This window comes from Mya arenaria, chromosome 5, assembly GCF_026914265.1.
Source record: "Mya arenaria isolate MELC-2E11 chromosome 5, ASM2691426v1".
Lineage (NCBI taxonomy): Eukaryota > Metazoa > Mollusca > Bivalvia > Myida > Myidae > Mya > Mya arenaria.
Window position 1 is genome coordinate 8,185,672 of NC_069126.1, and position 23,637 is coordinate 8,209,308.

General features: G+C 35.3%; 1 long non-coding RNA gene across 1 annotated transcript; it reads left to right on the plus strand.

Moving 5' to 3' along the window:
- The first annotated feature begins 3,028 nt into the window (after window positions 1–3,028).
- Window positions 3,029–14,147, plus strand: LOC128233947 (uncharacterized). Its single transcript, XR_008260818.1, has 5 exons — window positions 3,029–3,149; window positions 8,989–9,099; window positions 9,703–9,861; window positions 11,620–11,703; window positions 13,785–14,147. It is a non-coding gene; the product is annotated as an uncharacterized LOC128233947 (long non-coding RNA).
- Window positions 14,148–23,637: the final 9,490 nt, after the last annotated feature.

Consider the following 23,637-nt stretch of genomic DNA (forward strand, 5'->3'; position numbering starts at 1 on the left):
TAACGACGACGACAATGACATTGTTGTTCTACTTGTTTTTGATGATGGTGGTGGCACTGATGATGATGATGATGATGATGATGATGATGTATTTTACGTTTTCTAAAGTTATCAGGAACATGAGTGATGGTCGTGTTATATTTTTTTCAGAAAATGCCCTACAGCCGCTTCTCCGTCCATGGCCCCTCCCGGCTTCCGAGCGTTTCTGGGTGTTTCTATCTCATTGATGTCACAGTGGCTTTATGACAGGACTGGATTAGTAAGGTGAGCGTTGTGTATAAACCTCTAAAAATGACATTGTACCAAAAATAAAGATCCAAAATGTTAACGACGACGACAATGACATTGGCGTTGTTGTTGTTGTTGATGATGATGATGACGATGATGATAAATGAGTTGTTCTTTTAGTTTCCCTTATGTTATCAGGAATATGTTATTAAGCATGAGTAATAGTCGTATAATATTTTCTGCAGAAAATGTCCAACAGCTGCGTCTCCGACCCTCACCTCTCCTGCTCCCGAGCGTTTCCGGAGTTATCCATCTCACTGATGTCCCAATGGCTTTATGGCAGGACTGGACCAGTTAGGTGAGCGTTGTGTGTAGAACTGATAATGACAATGTACCAGAAATAAGATCTTATGTGATGTTGACGACAATGACGTTGTTGTTGTGGTAGTGGTTGTGTTGTTTTGGTGGTAGTGGTTGTGTTGTTGTGGTGGTAGTGGTTGTGTTGTTTTGGTGGTAGTGGTTGTGTTGTTGTTTTTGGTTGTTGTTTTGGGTGTTGTTCTTGTAGCTGCTGCTGGGGGGGTTCTGATGATGATAATGATGATGATGATGATTATTATTGATGATGATGATGATGATGATGATGATTGAGTTCATACTTATTTTATTTATTTTCAGGGAAGAAAAAGGATGCCATCACAGCGTTTACCTTTCTGCAAAGAACACAACGATAGAACAAACACATGGACAACTCCATATCTCGCGTATACATGAATCATGTGCATTGAACCGTATTCTATACGAGTACATCGCTGTTAGGGAGCTTACAGGTGATGAGGCCCGACATCTAGTGGTACGAGACAAAATCCTGTAATTCTGGATGACAAACGGGCAGAGGTTTCTGAGTTTTCCCGAAAAAAGAGGGTTTTATCTCAGTTTTTCCTCGGCCAGTCGACCACGTCTGTAAGCTCGTGTTGCAAATTCATACTGTTTACGCTTGTCAGTTTCTCTAATGCTTCTCTATGAAATTCCGATAAATTTGAAATGGTACGGAAGAGAAATGTATCATCTTTGAAGAAATTCTGTTTGTGTTTTACGGACATGTCTTAACTAGATGAATATTCATTTGTGTCAAAATGTTGCAGTTGATTTGTTATATTAACTATGTCTTTTTATCAATACTGTATAAAGCTGCATTTGTGTCAAATGTTCTAAATGATTCTGGCTCCAATTTCTCGAAACTTCATAAGCTGAAGTCGCTTATTTTAATTAGCCAAAATACATACTAATAATGGATTTTGATAAATTAAAAATGGTTTCTTCTAATTTACATACAGATTTTTCTTATTTATAAATTATAAAAAAACTCTTAAAGAAGTAAATATAACACATTCTGTAGAACAATAAAAATAGTGAGTTTAGCTTAATCCTGTTTTAAGGGACTTAAGAAGTTTCGAAAAATTGGGGCCTGTTATGTATTATTTCTTAATATGTATGTACATAACTATATTATTTCTTTGTATAATATGAATATGCATTTGTGTGAAAATGTTTTAGTCCGGATTAAGTATTATAACAATGTCTTCGTCTTTTAGCAATATGATTATATATTAGCGCAAAATGTTTTGGATGATATATTTTGAGAACTATATTATGTCTTTTAGCAATATGATTATATATTTGTGCAAAATGTTTTGGATGATTTTTAATGATAACTATATTATGTTTTTCAACAGTATGAATATGAATTTGTGTCAAAATGTTTTGGATGATTTATTATGATAAATGTATTATGTTTATTAACAGTATGAATATGAATTTGTGTGAAAATGTTTTAGACAACTTCTTATTACCACCTTATTCTTGAAATGTTATTTGCATTTAACTTGTTTTAGAAATTATCAATCATGAAAAATAAAACGATGAAACAAAGTGTCTCATTGCTTAAATAATAATGATGAAACAGGCACCTTAAGTGTAAAATTCGACAATACAGATGCATGCGTCATCAAAACTATAGGGCGTACACAGAGAATACCTCATTACCATGACTACTACGCGGTACGCAATTTTGTAACGTAATGCATACTTGTGTACCATGTGATCTTCACAGTGACGGCAAATCAATCAATACCCTTGAGGCTTCTATCCAATACGTCACACAGAGACTTTTACAACTGCATCAAATGCAAACGATGAAAATTACATGTTTTTTTTTATCAATTTACTGCGATATTTTCACAATCACTTTTTAAATGGACGACGATAGAACACTTAGTTGACTGTGATAGTTGTATTCACCGTAACGTGGATAAGCTGTGTCTATGACCAATTTAAATTAGATTTGTTTGGAAAACAATGCCAAAAATATCAAAGCAAACGAACAAAAGCACAATTTCAGCAATATGTGGAAATCATTTCCGTTAGGTTTTTGGTCACATGTGATGATGTCAATCAATACATGTATTTTAACTTATAATTCATCATAGGCGCTAAAGGCGTGGTGGAACGCGACTATGATTTTTTTTTCGAGTTTCTGTCTGAAAATTGGTATACGAATAGAAGAGCATATGCCCAGTTAGGGACTGTTTTTACTTTTTCAATATTCGGAACAGTTTTGAATCTACGAGTTTTCAAAATATGCCACTGACGTCAATTTTGAGTCACGTCTGTCATATTTTTGCGTTCCAGCTACAATAACCGATATTTTCATCAATTCTTCGTTTACAGCTATGAAATTTCAACGTCAAGTACGTCTTGTGAAAACGTTCACGCTCATATACATATGGGAGATGGTTCGCATTGGTAATGCTATTTTTAGGCTATTTTCTATCATCACGTGGTACGGCGGGCAACCTTCACCTTACATCTCCAGCTATATGAGTGAAATGGCCGCTGCTGCTGTTGAATGTAGCTGAAATCTGGTACTGTTTACTCTATTTAGGAAGCGAATGGAAAAAATCTTCTCTCCTCTGTTTTCACGTTTTAGTTGTTATAAAATAACAAATAAAATGAATCAACATGACATCTGTTAAACGCGATTATTTTTCGAACATGTTCCTTAATATTACACATTTTCGCGACAACGTTTATGATTTTTTGTCAATATTTCATCCACAGTTAAAACAACGATGGGCGTTAATGTAAACTTTATAATATTTGAACTTCATAATGTTGGATTGTACTTGTTAAGGGACCTCTTATTCGCCCGTTCCAATTATTGCTCACCCTGCCATTTAATGTAGATATTCATTTGTTTCGAATCAAATCATCAAATTTTATTTTCAGTCGGTATGACGTAACAGAGAAAACATTAGCTATGAATAGCTATTGACCGACTACATATATATATATATATATATATATATATATACACAAGCATATAGTCATTCTTAAATGCCGTCCAGGCTTCTTTTTTTAATGATGGTTAGCCTGGAACGTCATTCATAACAAAATTCGTAAACATGTAAAAACTGTCTATGAAATGAAATGGTCTTCATTTGTATTCTATTGCTTAAGACTGCCAATAAATATCTTAATTCTTGTCCAGGCTAACCATCATTAAAAAAAAGCCTGGACGGCATTTTAGAATGACTATACAAGCATATATCTATATAAAATATTTAAGTATTAAAGAGATTGTTTGATGCAAACACACATTAAAAACACTTCCAAAAAGGTAATATATAACGTGTTGCTGTAGGTCTTTAGCTAATATTCTGAGAGTCAAACAAGGTGTTCAAATGAAGTATAAAATTGGCAAGAAGCAGCTTGCCAGTGAAACCAGCCAATAGATACCCGACTGAATGATCAGCACCAACATAATATGGGGCTTATGCACCAGTCAATTGTAACTACGCCCCCCCCCTTCCAAGGTCCAGGGGTCTGCAGGGGAAATTGGCCGTGTTCTTACCTTCCAGGTGGCCAGGTGAATGTGGTGTCTTTGCACCAAAAATAGCAGGAAATGGGCCTTATGTGGGGTGCGGGGGCATTTGGCGGGGATTTTTCCAGCAGATTGATTCTGCAGGGTGGGGATTTTACCAGGGGGGGGGGAGGGCGTGGTTACAATTGTCTAGTGCATTATCAGTTGCTCATTGATATCCACCATGACTTCTTACAATTCACTCTATTATCAACAGTAGTGCACTGCTTGGAGAGCAGAATCTGGTGGGAAGCAGTAGCCTGCATTGCCATTTTGGCTCTTTAGTTATAATTTTCCTACAGATTGTTATTGTTATTTCGTAAAATGTGTAATTTTGCATGAAATCTTAAACAAAATATTAAAAGAACCATTCCGAATTTGTGATGGGTGTTTCAACGCTTCAAATACACAAAAAACGTCATTTTGGTGTTTACGTAGAAAATGCCGGATACCTAATTGAATGCCCATTTTAGCGCCCCAATTTGGAGCCAGCTTTATTCATAAATATTAAAAATAAACAATCGTATCACATAGTGATGAAACAATTATCGAGTACAATGGATGAATCGTCGCTGACAATGCTACGTCGGCGACAATCGATAGTACTTGTCCAAAATCGATGTCGCTAATGTTACTTCCAGTAACTAGTCTACATATTATTTTTTTGTTGGCAAATGTCGAGTAAAGGTCTTTTTTTCTTTCCAGTAAATTCTCATTGAGTTCATTATAACAAGGCATGTCACTCTCTTTCACAAATGCCGTGAATGTAAACACTTTAATTCACTTAAAACCGTATAAACTCTCCCAAATTTCTTATTGTTTACATATTTCATAAAACCTTCTTCAATAACCTGTCTCTATGGTGTATTGGGTCCGGTCTTACCTGCAAATACCGGGGGCCCCGGCTTGATGCCTTCTGTTTTCGAAACCTTTTTTGGTATTGTTTGTAATTAACTAATTTACTTTTTTGTGAAAGTTTCATGAAATTAAGATATTCCAATAGAAATGTTGAATATTTTATGTTTGTTATACATGTGTATGTATTGATTTTAAATAAGAGTGTCACTGCTGTTTAACCAGTCAAAATACAGACATGTTCTGAAAACAAATACTAAAAACAACAACATCTGAATTGAAATTGACCTTTATAGTAGCAAACATTTCAACCCTCCAAATGTACTAATTGTTTAATGTAACCATACATATTTGATGTAATCAAAACAGGAAATATCATTACAAGCACATGGTATCAGGTTTACTCCCACCTCAGATAGGTATATCTAAAATTTTGGACATGCTGGAAATTCTTTTCTAGCACATCGGATAGACATTTCCGGTGAATTCAGCCGTGCTGGAAAACTCCATCTGGCATCCCCCCATGCCAGATGAGTCACGCGCTGTGACGTAATACTTTTAATTTCTTTTATTTTACATTTAATGTAACCATAATTATGAGATTTCAATAGATGAGTTCCATAACTATTAACTTTACAAAAACACACCTTCAAAACAAAACAAAATAACCCTTAAAAGACGTGATACTGAAGGAACTTCTTGACGTATGCAGTGAATAAATATTAATGCGCGTCATGAGGTCAGCTGACATCATCGCACATGCTGTTTGGTGAAATTTACTGCGCTTTTCTATGCATTTTTCAGAAAAAAAGTGTAATTCAAGGTATGCTAGAAAAAATATCTATCATGTGTGTCCGTTCCGGATCGAAAAATCCGACCCTCGGACACGCTGCGTAGCCGGTAACTCGGCAAGCCTCGTTACCTGGCAACGCAGGTGCCCTCAGGTTGGATTTTTCGATCCAGAACGAAAACACATGACAGATATTATAAATGTTGCCTATGGACAAAGATAAAACGGGCAAAGATAAAACAAAGACCCGTATCAAACTGAAATTGTAATCACACAATTACCTGCCTTGTTGTAGACCGTCATCTGTACCGTCATGGAAACCTTGTCCTGTGGCAATATTTAAAATCCTAATTAATTAATTTCTCGCTTCAAATAGCACCATTAAAAAGTGTTCATGCTCCATTCAAGAAATGATGCTGCACTTTCCTCAGAACTATTTAAAAAAACAATTTGACTATTTACATAATTTGAATCACTGCATGCATGTCCATGACAACCACGATTTATCACATATCTATATGCACATTATTTACACTTTGACTGAAGAGTTCCAGCGTAAAAAATACATTTTAACATTATTTTGTTAAACTGTGGTGGGAGAAGAAGCATCTTCCATAGCCGCTCGTGTAAGATAGGTTTGTCCCAGCCCTCGCGCATGGTGTTCTGCGAAAAAGAGGTTTACTGTTACACCCTACGCTTGGTTGGGGATGAACCTATCTTACACTTTCGGCCATGGAAGATACTTATAATCAGTAAAATATTCAGGCTATCTTGTTATAATTTTATATCACCCTTATGTTTAAAGTGTTAAATCCGAAGCATACATGTATATACAATTGGTTTTTAGTTTGATTATACATGTATACTTTAAGGGAATAAACAACTCGGTTTACAAGAAATGTTAGAAATTAAGATAAAAGATCTAATACAGTATAACTAAAGGTCAAAAATACATACATGTTTAGATGAGAAATTTGTTTTCCATGTATTTGAATCTTGACATAAATGAAAGTATAAAACATAAATTGATTATAACGATGATCATTAGTAACAGTTTTGTTGCTTGCATAAAATTTAATTTAATTTGGATATTAATACATTTCAAAGAAACAATATATATAAAAATTATATTAAACAAGTAATGCTTCATAGAGGAAAGAAGAAAAAACAGTGGAATGCATTGAATTTTGACATTTTTTTCTAAAGAATTGTTTTTTTTTGCTAAATTTCAAAAGGAATATTAACAAACTCTTTATATACCTCAATTTTAAGTTTAAAATAGAGACTGAGACTGACATCTATTGTAACAAAATTTTGATGTTATTGAGTAAGAAAATCATTTAACATTTACACATGAAATTAGTTTGTCCTAAAAATAATGTTCCATTCAATAAATAATAATGACGTAATTTCATGCTATTCTTGCTGTATTGTTATTTGTTATCTCATTCCTTGCTGTATTTATGAAATTGCAAAGTATAACTACTGTACTACAGTACCATATTCCTATCGACTGTTTCTGCATGCTTGTCAGAGGGCCCGTACTAAGGGGTAACTTGACATATTGCTATTGACGTGGTGTAATTTGGTAAACACATAAATAAGCAATTTCAGAAATAACGAAATTCAACCAGGTTGGGCCACATACAGTCAAATACAGTCATGTATCTTTTTCACAAGGCTACACTCAAACATTTCATATTCTCAGCGAGTGTGATATTTAAAAGACAGGGTCAGACTGGTTGTTAGAATCTGTAATTCATTCTGCTCTTTATATTTTAAAGAAATACAGTTTCTAGTACAAGTATAATAATTTACAGACTGATTGACTTTTAAAGCTTATAGATACTTTAAACAAGTTTATGACGTCATCCATTGTTCTTTTTGTACTCTATATGGGTTTTGAGACTGCATTCCATACTTTTTTTTTCTACTAACTGTCCAATATTTGAAAAATTGACTACCGGTATGCAATATTTGCGTAATGGACAGACAGTAGAAATAGTAGTATGGTCCGATTAACATACCGTAGAATCAAGACAATTGCATTTACACATTGTTTTCTTGTGAATGCTATCAAAATCGTTTAAAACTATTTACTTGCAGTACCGTCCAAAAATGAGTCTAGAGGTATACAGAAGTAAGGTTTCAGAATTTATAGATATAAAAAGCAAATTTATCATGCAGGAGTAAACCGAAGGTGATAGTTGCTCCAGGAAATTAAGTGAGTTTATTGTTGTTAACATTACATAGATGTTGATTTTTAAATGGCCAGATTTAGGTGATAGACCAGTTATTTGCTTTATTGGATATGTTACTGAACAGAATAACATATTACCGCTGTAAACACGGGTGTACCATTTATCCATAACCTCAACAAATTAATTTTGAAATCTGACAGACAAGCAAATCCATGATTTAGTTCATCTGTTCTTGCTGTTGTAAGGTTGTAGGAATATTAATCAGGAAATACCTTTGTATGTAAAAGTGCTTTCATTTATTAATGCCTCAATCAGTCATCTAAAGGTTTGTTTTATGCATGTAATTTTCATTATTTTACCAGTAAAATACTTTGTAAAAATATATGTTGTTTCCCAATGAAAAGCATAATATATTATTACAATTTACTGATAGAGCACCCAACCCAAATGTTTCGAAACCTCTATTTCCCTTACAGCAGGAGTAACATAATCGCACAATTTTAGTTTTGCTATAATTTGTGTTATGTTTGATGTGATAATGTCAAGAGTTTTTTTGACATAGAAAGGAAATTATAAACTTCATTTTATTTAGTAAAATTGAGATTAACTAAGACATTTCATAGTCACTTGATGAGAATGAAATTTCTGCTTTGGTTTCATATATGACCTGTAAAATATTTATTTTAGTAACATTTAACCTAAAAGTATTTATTTCATTCTTCAGATTTATCAAAGGAGCCATTCATATAAATCCTTCATGTAGTAAAAGTAACTAAAAATTAATGCAGTTTAACAATGTCAGACAATCTGAAAAAGATTTTTTACAGGTCATATGACACCAAAAGGAGTCGATGCCCATCAAGTGACTGTGATAAATTAGGCTTGATGAAATAAGCTGCCTAAGCCTGTTACTCTTAAAAATATTTGAGAAAATAGGGCCATCTGAGGCTGCAGATTATGTGCATAAAAACCCATATCCTATTGTATAATTTCAGTTACACACCACCTATGTAGAGGAGAATACAGTTAAGCTGTAGCTGATTGATCACAAGCTTTCCACTCTGCCAGCCATCTAGACAATGAGTACTAAGTGTCAAGTGAAATCGGTATGTGATGTCACTGACTATACAATTCTGATCATCGAAATTAGAGAATTTAAAAAAGCTTCCAGAATGGGGAAAAAACAGTTATTTAGCACGCAGGTTTCTCAAAAAAATAAGTGCTCATTGTGTCTTATTGATATCTGTACATGTACATCCAATAACACTAGTGCAACTAAACTACTGTTTTGTGAAATACAAAGCAAACGTTTGGTACAAGTAGTATCAATGTTAGACCTACAACATTACTTCTCCCTTTATCACTGACACAATTATTAACTTTTATTAGAGTCACTTATTATTATCAAACTTTATTATATCCCTTGCAGAGGCTCATAGAGATTCATAAGTGAAGTCAAGGTTTCACTGCTTCATTTGGATGCTTTGCTTTTTTTTAATTTTATCCTTCTCTAAATTATTAATCAATTGTCCGTGTTTACAATGCACAATTTCAAAAACATCATTTTTGTAATGTTGTTAACTTGTTACATAAGCATACAAATTGGAGCATTTTTCATAAACAATGTAATTAGCTGCCATTTTTTTAAAGTTTCATGCATATAAAGCTACTGCTAAAAATGTTTTGTTTTTGTCTTCTCATCTCCCTAGATCATCATCACACTTGATGAACATTTCCCATGTTTCCACGAGGCCAAGTGCATTGAAGTCTTAAGTGGTAACAAAACCCCAATAGAATGAACAGCATAAGAGTGATGTCAGTGTCTGAGCTGAAGCAACTGTAGACACACATTCTAGTGATAAAGAAAGGTTTGTCAAAGGATATGCATGCATCTTACACTCTGAAACTAGCAGATCCTGATCATATTGCCTTCAATGAAATATCTGATGGAAAAGAAACATTTGACAGGTCATGTGAAGGTATTTTATTGTAAGGGTATTATCATTTTCTAACGTCATATATGCCATAATTCTGGAAGGGTTCCTGGCAACTTTTGCTCTGAAAACAGGGGGAATTTTATTGTTTATCAATAATTAGTGTTATGGGAGCATTTAAAGGTGTGCTCTTATTTTAAAAAAACACTAATGAGATATATGCTGTTCAGAAATGTATCGTACAATATAGATATTTTGGGGTAATTCACAACCAACATGTATCGTATAACATATCTATTTTTAGCTCGACTATTCGAAGAATAAGGAGAGCTATACTACTCACCTTGGCGTCGGCGTTGGTGTCACACCTTGGTTAAGGTTTTGCGTGCTAGCACACAAAGGTTATATCTTAGCAACTACTTGAGGTATTGCATTGAGTCTTCATACAATGGTACTCAACCATAGAGCCTACTTAATTTACCAAGTTAGATAGCTCTAGTTTGCATTTAATGCAAATAATTGCCCTTTATTATTCGACATAGAAATTCTGGTTAAGGTTTTGCATGTAACCACTTTTAAGTCAATACCTCAGCGATTACATGATGTATTGCATTGAAACTTTACTCACATGCTCACAACCATTTAACCTTCTTAGTTAATCAAGTAAGATAACTCTTTCTTTAAAATGATATAATTTTTTACCCTTTATTATGCGACTTAGAAATTCTGGTTAAGGTCTTGAATGCTAGCACACAAAGGATAATATCTCAGCAACTACTTGAGGTATTCCATTGAGACTTTATACAATGGTATTCAACCACCTTACCTACTTAAATAACCAAGTTAGATAACTGTGTTTTGCAAATAATGGCCCTTTATTATTAGACATTTATGTTAATATCTCAGCACATCATGTATTGCATTTAAATCTAATCTAACAGTGATCCATGCATGTTTCGCCAAAACTTTTTAATCCTTACACTGAAAAGCGGCGGAATAGTCGAGTGCGCTATCTCTGTGACATATATGTATTATATTCGATCTAACCACCAATTACATGTCTGTTTGTTAAACTTCAAAGTAATGTTTTAGGACTTAAGGTATAGGACTGTAACCTTAAAAATTAGCTGCTATTTTTCTAAAGATGTTTATGTCTTCAACATATTTTCAGGGGTTTTATAGTAATATTTTATTTCTCAGTAATAGCTTTGCAATAATCCTGTTCGAAATTATTTTTCATTTTATTTTTAGAGCAGCATGGGGGATTTTTATGCTTATAGTATGATTGATTTCAACTCCAAAATTTAACATATTGTCGTAGCCCTGTTGTTTTTTACCTCAGCCTTGGAAATTTAACATATTGTCGTAGCCCTGTTGTTTTTTACCTCAGCCTTGGGTAAAAATTATTAAATATAATGCTGCTTACAATTGAACTTGAATTCAACAAAGCCATAATCATTCAAAGCTTTTAAACTTTAAAATTCTTTGTTCATTTGTTGTTTAAGTAGTATTGATATTAAACCCTTGCTGAAGTATGTCTTCACTTTTGCCTGCAAATATTGTTGAAGTATTTGGACATATACAACAATGACCAAAGCAGTTTCATATGATTCTGGTTTTAATTCAGTTGGGTTTTACCCTTTTGGCCTAGCATAAGCAGTACTGTTGTTTTATTCTTATTTCATGTTTCAGGTGATATCCGTTAAAGATCCATTGATGTTGATGAAGTACTTTTGATGGGTATTGGTCTGTTGTTACATTTGGATAAGTGGACAGGTATTCTTTTCAATTCTTGAAACTTGCTTAGTTAGTCTAGCAGTGTGGTTTTATTGAGATAATGTAATTTGGAAAGTAGTCTTGAGGAATAGTTATCCATTTTGTGACACTTCTCAGTCAGAGTTCATGCAGATTGTGATGTAGTTCACACTTTTGGTTCTTCTAAACTTTGCTTGCAGTATTGTGATGGTTCTCTCCTGAACATCCACTCTTTGTGCTACCTGGAATAGAAAATGAAATTGGATTATTTAATCTAAAGATATTTCAGCAAATCTTTACCTCTTATTGTTTATAACATGTACAGTGAGCTAAAATTTACCTTGAAATGGGAAATTCATGTCAGCACTATACGGTCTGCGATTTTTTTATAATGGACCCATTTAATGGTTTGGAATGGTGACTTAAAATTGGCTTTAAAATTTTATTTGTATAAGTAATTTGCAACGTAACCTACCTTGGTTTTAGCTTTTCTGCTTCAGAGTACAATTAATAGCTAAAGGATTTCACAAAATTAGTTAGTAGATATTGATGTTGTTCTAAGATAACCACATCAAAAAGATTACAATGATTGAATTGAAAACAAAGAAATGGCAGCGATATTAAAACTGAGTACTGAATAAGTGTTGGAACAATGTTCGTGTATAAAGCCACATTAAATAAGGACAAACAGACTGGAAACAAGAGGCTGATAACAATGTCATATGAAATCAATTCTGAAACATTTTTGTCAATTTTTTGCCATTAGTAAATTAGCTAAAAGTAAGCAATCAGTGGGTGTTAAAATTCATGAGCAGTATATCAGTGAAGAAAGTATTGATTACATAATTGTCTGTTGTACACAAAATAATTAATATGAGTCCTGATCAAACTACTTTGCAGGCTATACTATTGTTGAAGGAAAACTATATCTTCATCATAAAGTTTTAAACGTTAGATGATTTAGTGCCAATCTAATCACAGTGCAATACTTATCAGTGTGTATACCACATGATAAATTACGTCATATATGCTACGTCCGAAGGCAACATTTTGTTTAAAATGAAGACTTAAAGCAAAGATAACTTTTCTTTTACTACACCAATTTAAATGAAACCAAGGGCAGTCTATGCCGCTTAAATAGCCCTGCCTTCCTTTTATTACTGAAGTTTGATAAGGTGTTTAGTTTCATCTAACACTTCGACAAACAGGTTTCCAAAATAATGTTTTGACAGTGCTCCGTCAGACGGCCGTATTGTGAAAAAGTTTGTCGGAAGTATTTTAACTAAACTCTCAATTGAACTCTGGTAAAAGACAGAAGGAGGTGCTCCTTAAACGGCGTAGACTGCGCTATGTTTCATTTAAATGGTGAATAAATATGAAAGTTATCTTTGTCTTTGTTTAAAGTCTTCATCTGAAGCAAAATATTGCCTTCCGGTGTAACATTTATGACACAGTTTATCATGTGGTATACACACACTGATTATGTAGATGATAGTGTCACATATAATATTGAACCAGTGAGCCTGATTTAAATTGTTTTATTATTGGTATAAGGTTTTTGGTGGTTTGTACAGATTCACCAATGATGTTTACCTGCTTAATGATGTGACATTGGCTTTCAAGGTTTATGAAGAACTACAATGAATTGTCACTCTTTATTCTTTTAAGTGTAAGATTACAGCAAATTTCGCATTGTGAACACCAAAAGCAACATATTTACTTGGTTCACTTGTGATATATAGGATTTGGCAGTTTATCTGTGAAATATATTGCCATCTCTCACTGAAACAAACAATTACCCTGTATTTATATCATTAACGGTTATGCCATCATGCATTAACACCATTTTAGTTTTTTAAACATAACTGTTGTTGAAAGTATGCAAACTAAACGTTTAACTTGTTAAATTTTATTGATTTTAAGCTTAAATTTAAAAAAAAAAAATTAAATGCTCACTTTTATTAATTTAAAGAAACTTCTTTCATGAAATCTGCATTGCATAAGCAGTCATGTAATATCCTCTTTGATATAACCTTACATAATGTTATTCACAATTTAACTGGACAATTTGTTTGAATAATTGCATTGTAATCCACCTTCAGTATGCCATGATGAGACAGTCATCCACCTGCAGTCTGCCATGAGATGGTCGTCCACCTGCAGTCTGCCATGAGATGACCATCCACCTGCAGTCTGCCACGAGATGGTTATTCACCTGCAGTATGCCATGAGATGGCTATCCACCTGCAGTCTTCCATGAGATGGCCATCCACCTGCAGTCTGCCATGATATGGTCATGCACATGCAGTCTGCCATGAGATGGACATCCACCTGCAGTCTGCCATGAGATGGGCATCCACCTGTATTCTTATCAGATGGTCAGCCACCTGTACTCTGCCATAAGATGCTCATCCACCTGCAGCCTTGTATGAGATGGTCATCAACCTGCAGACTGCCATGAGATGGTCATGCTAGCTCTTTGAAAATTATACCAGTCACTCTCTCAATAATCTACAGTAATAACACAACAATAAACGGTTCTACTACTTTATTAGTTACCAATTTCTTTAATAAGTATCAGTAGAGATATGCAGTTATAAGGCTCTAAACTAAGCAAAAGCATAGTAAATCCAGTGTGTGACACTCATTTCATACACAAAATATAACTAACAAACCAAAAAATGGTAATCGACAGAAATCTGCACTGTAATGAGCACAAACGGATCCCGGCAGTAGAGGGGGTGCATCCCCCCCCCCCTTAAAATCATCCAAGTTTTCTTCTGTATGTCACTATCGGAGAAAAATGTAATAGTATACAGATCTATAAAATACGCGACTATAGAGTTCAGTGTTTTGAATCTAAGTTTGATGTAGTCAATCGGTTTTCGTTGTATAAAAACATATACAATTAATAAATTCCACTAATATTGGTAACCATATTATTGACTAAGTTTGGTAGTGAATATAACTCTTGAACATTTTCAACGAGGGTCATTTGTTACGCAACGGTTTGGGGAGGGGTGGGGGATGGTCAGTTCTTGACGTTAAAAAATGATCGGTCATTCTTTAAACAAAAAAAAAATGACTCATGTGGTCAATATATAACGGGGTAAATCGGCGTTAATTTAAAACACACTAAAAATTTAAAGTCAAACTCTTATTCAAATCAATATTCCACATGTATAACAAACATTTATTTTGACTGATAAACCCTTACTTATTACTTAATAATAAACTCATACAAAATATTATTCACTGATTACAAGATTGTAACTGTTTATTTAATAGTAGAAAGCGCAAAAAGATTCATTTTTTTTGTGAATGCTAAAGGATTTACTATGGTCTCATATTTCTTTCAAATTAAACTCGGTATTCTTCATAAGAACCATTGTTTTCGATATGTATTTATTCTTAAAGGCATATTAAAACAATAGTATTACTTGTGGTAAATCGTATTTGTGTTTAATACTTGTGTTTGCACTGATTGTAAATGATCACATTGAATTGTTTCTATTATCTCATCTTATTAAGGGTTGTTAATAGTTCACACAAATGCACTCACATGCACGCACGTATACGCCCACATACTCGTACATGCACGCACGCCCAAACACACGAACACGCACACTATGATAAAATTTATGTTCCAAATGGCTTAAATGATGATATTAAAGTTAATGTTTTTAGTGCAGTAAAATGTTTGATTTTGTTAATCAACGCATTGGTTGTTTTAATCCATAACGAGTTATTTTGTTTTCCTGACTTTACGACGCAATCAAAGCTTCTTGTGCGTACAAGCAAATTCATGAGACAACTTTCGGTGATGCATTCAATGCCAATGATGCAGAAGCCAACATAGCTACCTTATCCCGCACTCAATGTCCCTGCCGTGCGTATTGTACACGCGGGCGTGCGGACGTACGTGCTTGTGTGTGCGCGCGCGCGTGCGTGTGTACATACATGCCTGCGTGTGAGAGCGTACATGTGTGTGAGAGCGTGTGGGCTTGTATTACCACCGTTTTGAGGACGTATAGTGTTACGCACACCAACGGTCTGAGGACTGTTCGTAGTATGAGGACTTGCACACGAGTCCTCATAAAGATTTTTCATTATTAGGCATCTTCGTGAGGACTATGTTTAAATTTTCCAAAATCTACCAAGTCCTCATAAAATAGCGTTGTCTTGAATTCGTGTATGCCACCATGCACATTTTTCCCCGGTCTCTTAAAAGTGTGCATAGGCGAACCAATCAAATTGCGTCTGAGTGGTAGTATCTGTCCAATCAAATGTAAGTCCTCATTTAAGCGATATGGTGTATAAAGTGTATCCATGTCCTCAAAATATCGGCACAGCTAAACATTGAGCATCCGAGCTTGAGTTTGTATGTTCGTTAATTTCTTGTTTCTTTTTTATTTACCTATTGTGACTGATAAATAAGAGTGTTAATTATTTAGCAAGTTATGTAGCTAATGCCTTTTGTTACGTTGCGTTACTAACGTCTACTGTCTCTGTTATAAAAGTTATAAGGAAGTTATAAAAAAATCTCAAATTTAGCCATTTTAAGATTTGCAATTGTTTATCATTTCAATGAAGAAAACGAAATGCCACCATACTTCCCTGTGATTTTTATCTGGTCTAACAAAGCACTCGCATTCAGTTTGACGCGTACTTTATTTGGACGTGAAAAGTCCAAGATCACGAATTTACAATATGCTTTATAGCTTGAATTGTATCCTTTTTATCAGCTAGAGTTCGAGTGAAACATGTCTGGTACCCGTGTTTGATTTTCAAAGCGGGGGTATATGGACATAAACATTGAAAGAGTGTTAATAGAAATCAAGACCGACTTTGTATATATTTAACCATGTATGCCCAAATCTTTGAATAAGCCAGTCGTCTTTCAATAATTGGACCAGTTCATTTTGGTTTTGACGGTAATGTGTACATGTATTTAAATAATGACAAATTATGAATACAAACACTTCAGACCCATGCCAGAAGGGTCCTTCCAGGAGCTCTCTCGTCTGGGTCTACAGTGTTTGGAGAGCTCAAATTGATGGGACCTTGGGCACAAATGGGTTTTTATTTTTCCGAATGTTAGTTGAAACACTAACCCAGTCAGCAGACGTATATTGGGTCTATATAGCAAATATATCGGCATGGACGTCGGCTGGATATCGGTACCGGATATCGGGGCGATCGAAATCTTGCACATCCTATGCTAAATCCCCTGGATATCCGTATTGTTATAGACGGTATATAGCCTCAATATAGTTCCATATCCCCTGGATGTCGTATTTCTGATATAGGATCTATATATCGGCATGGATGTCGGCTGGATATCGGTACCGGATATCGGGGCGATCAAAATCTTGCACAGTGTATGCAAAATCCCCTGGATATCCGTATTGTTATAGACGGTATATAGCCTCAATATTGTTCCAAATCCCCTGGATGTCGATTTTCTGATATAGGATCTATATACGGAAGCTGATGTCCTTTGAATTTCAATATTAAACCATAATCACTTTACCAGTTTTGCATATTTATTATATCTATATATTTAGATTAGCTTCCCATTTACAACTTTCGCTGTAAAAGGGCAGCTGCTTAAATAGAGATGCCAATATCCAACTTTTCAAATATTACTATAGCTATTTGAGCTTTAGTTTGTTTGATGACAATTTGTAATATACAAATATTAATTCTCCTAATTCTCTCTACTCTTCATTTAAAGATATTTATTTTTTAAAGAAATGGTGTATTTATCCTGAAATGTAACAGCAAACAGAAATAAAGTCTTATTTAAAATTATATGCAGGATAAAATATACAATTGAAATGGTCAACTCATTTTTATTCAAATTGTTTTGGTTTTAAATGAATAAAAAGGGAGGTAATAAGTCAATATAGGGCCAATATTGGACAAATATATTTTCAATCTCAATGTTATCTACAGTCCTATATCATACCGACATTGGGCACACTGAACATGCCTCAATATCATTAAAACTATATTCTAATTCATAAATCAATGCTATATCTGTAAAATATCCGATTTTCTGTGTGTAGTGGTATCAATTTGACATCGAGTTCAAAACATCATACTAATATTGCCTCAATATCATTAAACTATATTCTAATTCATATATCAATGCTATATCTGTGAAATATCCGAATACCTATATCAGATTACTGATAATCCCCGTGATATGACATCGAGTTCAAACATCACGCCGATATTGACTCGATATCATAAAAACTATATCCTAAATCATACATCAATGCTGTATCTATGCAATATCCGAATACCTATATCAGATTACTGATAATCCCCGTGATATGCCATCGAGTTCAAACATCACGCCGATATTGACTCGATATCATAAAAACTATATCCTAAATCATACATCAATGCTATATCTATGTAATATCCGAATACCTATATCAGATTACTGATAATCCCCGTGATATGCCATCGAGTTCAAACATCACGCCGATATTGACTCGATATCATAAAAACTATATCCTAAATCATACATCAATGCTTTATCTATGCAATATCCGAATACCTATATCAGATTACTGATATCGCCCATATATATGCTTGCTGGCTGGGAATAATGTAGACCTGTATGGCGAAAATGTCCACTTAGTGTAATTCCAAAATAGAAAAAAGGCGTACATATGTTTTATCTGAATTTAGTTGATGATTTTTTACGAAATTAAAACCGGCTGGCTTGCGGTAGGTCAGTGGTTCTACCCAGTTGTCCGTCTGTGCAACTCAGACGGGTTTCTGGGGTCTTCCTCCACTTGAGGTTAGCCGGACTTCGCGCAATGACTGCAATACTGTCGAAGTGACGTAAAACCCAACACAAAACAAAACAAAACGAAATTTAGAAATGAGTGAATATTTAGCCTACCAATACATTTCCATGAATTCCCTTGTGTGAATTGGGTTGATGAGAGGGCTGAGTTGTTTTTGTTGTTGATGTTGTTGTTGATGTTGTTGTTGATGTTGTTGTTGATGTTGTTGTTGTTGTTGTTGTTGTTGTTGTTTAACGTACGCAGTTTTTATCACCATTTAGGTCGTATCACGATCAATGCGATCACTTTACCTGCATATACTTTTCATGGTCTAAACTTACCCGAACAGAGTTTGTTTAATCTTGTCGTTCACTTAAGACTGACATACAATGAATCAGAAAAAGGCAAATGGCCGTAAAAAGTATTTTGTGATATATTTAGACAGTCACAAACTATGTGACGGAACCCGGGTTCAAACCTCTACGACGAGACGACTCTAGGACTAGGAGCCAGACCTCTAATTACTTCGCTTTCGGGCTCCGCTAATTGCTTCAGCGCATTGCTTTGTCAATTAAAGACGACATGATACAGATAATTTGAGTAAATAAGTTTAGATGAACGAATTTTTTATATATCCCGTTTACATGTTTGATGGTTCGGCTAGGGCGATGGTAACCAGTCAAAACGTACCCAAGTTAAAACGTACCCAAGTCAAAACGTACCCACATCCTGGTCAAAACGTACCCAAACCAGGTCAAAACGTAAGCGCTTTTCTGGTCAAAACGTACCCACATAAAAAGTTTCACACAATTTTTGAAAAAATGACTATTTAATATAAAAAAATGTTTCTGCAACGCCGAATTATGTTCTTTTTCTGTGTTTAAAGCCAATTTAATCTCATATAAATCGTGTTTGTTAATGTTTAATGAAAGATTTAAAAATCGCTTTTCCGGATATTTTATTGACTAGTATTTTGGGGCGATTATGGAAGATAATCCCGGTGCAATCGATGAAAATTGAAGAAAGGCAGGCGAAAAATTAAATAAGTTGTTATGATATAAACAAGTAATTTTATATTGCCGGCTTCCCAATGTGTGTTTTGTCTACGTGGGTGTGTATCGAAATTCGAGGGAAGTTATTGACGAGGGCGGAGCTTACCTTTGGCACCGGAAGACCAGTTTCCATATTATATTAGGGTGGTCAGTTTGATCCGATAATCGTCGCCATTTCCCGTCACTTGACTTTATCGAGAAGCAAGGCATTTACTCTTAAGATGTCGCTGTTGAAATAACAATAGCAATATTGTTACTCCTCCATGCAACTACGCAAAACGGAAACAGAATGCGAAAGTTTGCCAGAATGCCACTGACCTACCGCAAGCCAGCCGGTGGCTTCCTCACATAAAGATATTCACTCCTTTTGGGATTCAAACCCACAGCAGTGAGGGGCTGGAGATTATGAGTCAGCGACTCTAACCTTGCTACCACAGAGGCCCTGCTAACATATTTTTAGGTCTCCTGCAGCAGAAAACAGTTGAAAATATTTTGTCAAAGGGGGAGTAGCAGTAACAATTTCTCACTTTGCCACAATTTTTCAATGCTTTCTAAACATGGAATTTTCATTTCTGTAAACAGTTAGATCTTTCATCCACATCTTTCTAAATGTTGTTTGCTGCAGAAACCCCATATTAGGGAATGGGTTAGAAGTCATGTTATGCTGTTTTTTGAACAGGTCAGAATGATGAGATGCAGGAGAGGTCTCCAAGTGATGATTCCCAGCAAGGGTACCAGTTCCCAAATGCTGTACTATCCAATACTGACAGACAGCTCAATGGTTAGATTAGGTTGAGTAAGTTGTGGCTTGTTACTTATTAATATTTAGCAACTCAATTGATATTTGAATGCCTTTGTTTATCGTTCAGTTTGTATAATTTAATCTAGAGATATTTAATTAAAGGGTGCTTTTTACGCTAGTTTGTGCAAGTCGTCTTCAGGATCGCAAGGTCCTCAAACTGATTGTTTATCTTCCAAAGTGCAAGTCCTCTGAATGTAAGGTCCTCAAACTGATTGTGTGATCTTTCAAAGTGTGTATTTCAAATGACTTGTTATGCTTTTTTTTTCCAACAGGGCAGAATGATGAGCAGCAGGAGAGGTCTCCCCCCAGTGATGATGGTCAGCAAGGGTACCAGTCGCCAAATGCTATTTCATCCAATACAGACACACAGCTCAATAGTAAGAACTGGCGGAGATAAAATTGGCCTGTTATTTAGGAAGTGTTTATCTTGTTAATCAATACGTATTAAGTTGAAATTGGAATGCCTTTGTTTATCTTTTAGACTGTAGCACATTATCTGCAGATATTTATTGAACTGTTGCCTTTTAACGATAATTGGCTATATTTTGTGCAAGTCCTCTGAATGTAAGGTCCTCACAAAGATTGTGATATTTTTCGAAGAGTATATTGTATTCCAATACTAGATACTAACATGTCTTTGCTTGTTTTGTCGGGTTTTTTCACATCACTTCGACAGTATTTCTGTCATTTTGCGACGCCCGGCTTATAACAAGTGGAGGAAGATCCAAGAATCCCACCTGAGTTACACAGACAGACAACTTGGTAGAACCACTGACCTACCGCAAGCCAGCCGGTGGCTTCCTCACATAAGAATATTCACTCCTTTTGGGATTCACACCCACAGCAGTGAGGGGCTAGAGATTATGAGTCAGCGACTCTAACCTTGCTACCACAGAGGCCCTGCTAACATGTTTTAGGTCTCCTGCAGCAGACAACAGTTGAAAATATTTTATCAAAGGGGGAGTAGCAGTAGCAATTTCTCACTTTGCCACAATTTTTAATGCTTTCTAAACATGAAATTTTCATTTCTGTAAACAGTTTGATCTTTTATCCACATCTTTCTAAATGTTGTTTGCTGCAGAAACCCCATATTAGGGAATAGGTTAGAAGTCATTTTATGCTGTTTTTTGAACAGGTCAGAATGATGAGATGCAGGAGAGGTCTCCAAGTGATGATTCCCAGCAAGGGTACCAGTCGCCAAATGCTGTAACATCCAATACTGACAGACAGCTCAATGGTTAGATCAGGCTGAGTAGGTTGTGGCTTGTTACTTCTTAATATTTAGCAACTCAATTGATATTTGAATGCCGTTGTTTATCATTCAGTTTGTATAATTAAATCTAGAGATATTTAATTAAAGGGTGCTTTTTACGCTAGTTTGTGCAAGTCGTCTTCAGGATCGCAAGGTCCTCAAACTGATTGTTTATCTTCCAAAGTGCAAGTCCTCTGAATGTAAGGTCCTCAAACTGATTGTGTGATCTTTCAAAGTGTGTATTTCAAATGACTTGTTATGCTGTTTTTTCCAACAGGGCAGAATGATGAGCAGCAGGAGAGGTCTCCCCCCAGTGATGATGGTCAGCAAGGGTACCAGTCGCCAAATGCTATTACATCCAATACATACACACAGCTCAATAGTAAGAACTGGCGGAGATAAAATTGGCCTGTTATTTAGGAAGTGTTTATCTTGTTAATCAATAGGTATTAAGTTGAAATTGGAATGCCTTTGTTTATCTTTTAGACTGTAGCACATAATCTGCAGGTATTTAATGAACTGTTGCCTTTTAACGATAATTGGCTATATTTTGTGCAAGTCCTCTGAATGTAAGGTCCTCACAAAGATTGTGATATTTTTCGAAGAGTATATTGTATTCCAATACTAGATACTAACATGTCTTTGCTTGTTTTGTCGGGTTTTTCACATCACTTCGACAGTATTTCTGTCATTTTGCGACGCCCGGCTTATAACAAGTGGAGGAAGATCCAACAAAACCCACCTGAGTTACACAGACAGACAACTTGGTAGAACCACTGACCTACCGCAAGCCAGCCGGTGGCTTCCTCACATAAGGATATTCACTCCCTTTGGGATTCACACCCACAGCAGTGAGGGGCTAGAGATTATGAGTCAGCGACTCTAACCTTGCTACCACAGAGGCCCTGCTAACATGTTTTTAGGTCTCCTGCAGCAGACAACAGTTGAAAATATTTTGTCAAAGGGGGAGTAGCAGTAGCAATTTCTCACTTTGCCACAATTTTTTAATGCTTTCTAAACATGAAATTTTCATTTCTGTAAACAGTTTGATCTTTTATCCACATCTTTCTAATGTTGTTTGCTGCAGAAACCCCATATTAGGGAATGGGTTAGAAGTCATGTTATGCTGTTTTTTGAACAGGTCAGAATAATGAGCTGCGGGAGAGGTCTCCAAGTGATGATTCCCAGCAAGGGTACCAGTCGCCAAATGCTGTAACATCCAATACTGACAGACAGCTCAATGGTAAGATCAGGCTGAGTAAGTTGTGGCTTGTTTCTTATTAATATTTAGCAACTCAATTGATATTTGAATGCCGTTGTTTATCATTCAGTTTGTATAATTTAATCTAGAGATATTTAATTAAAGGGTGCTTTTTACGCTAGTTTGTGCAAGTCGTCTTCAGGATCGCAAGGTCCTCAAACTGATTGTTTATCTTCCAAAGTGCAAGTCCTCTGAATGTAAGGTCCTCAAACTGATTGTGTGATCTTTCAAAGTGTGTATTTCAAATGACTTGTTATGCTGTTTTTTCCAACAGGGCAGAATGATGAGCAGCAGGAGAGGTCTCCCCCCAGTGATGATGGTCACCAAGGGTACCAGTCGCCAAATGCTGTTATATCCAATACAGACACACAGCTCAATAGTAAGAACTGGCGGAGATAAAATTGGCCTGGTATTTAGGAAGTGTGTATCTTGTTAATCAATAGGTATTAAGTTGAAATTGAAATGTCTTTGTTTATCTTTTAGACTGTAGCACATTATCTGCAGATATTTATTGAACTGTTGCCTTTTAACGATAATTGGCTATATTTTGTGCAAGTCCTCTGAATGTAAGGTCCTCACAAAGAGTGTGATATTTTTCGAAGAGTATATTGTATTCCAATACTAGATACTAACATGTCTTTGCTTGTTTTGTCGGGTTTTTCACATCACTTCGACAGTATTTCTGTCATTTTGCGACGCCCGGCTTATAACAAGTGGAGGAAGATCCAAGAATCCCACCTGAGTTACACAGACAGACAACTTGGTAGAACCACTGACCTACC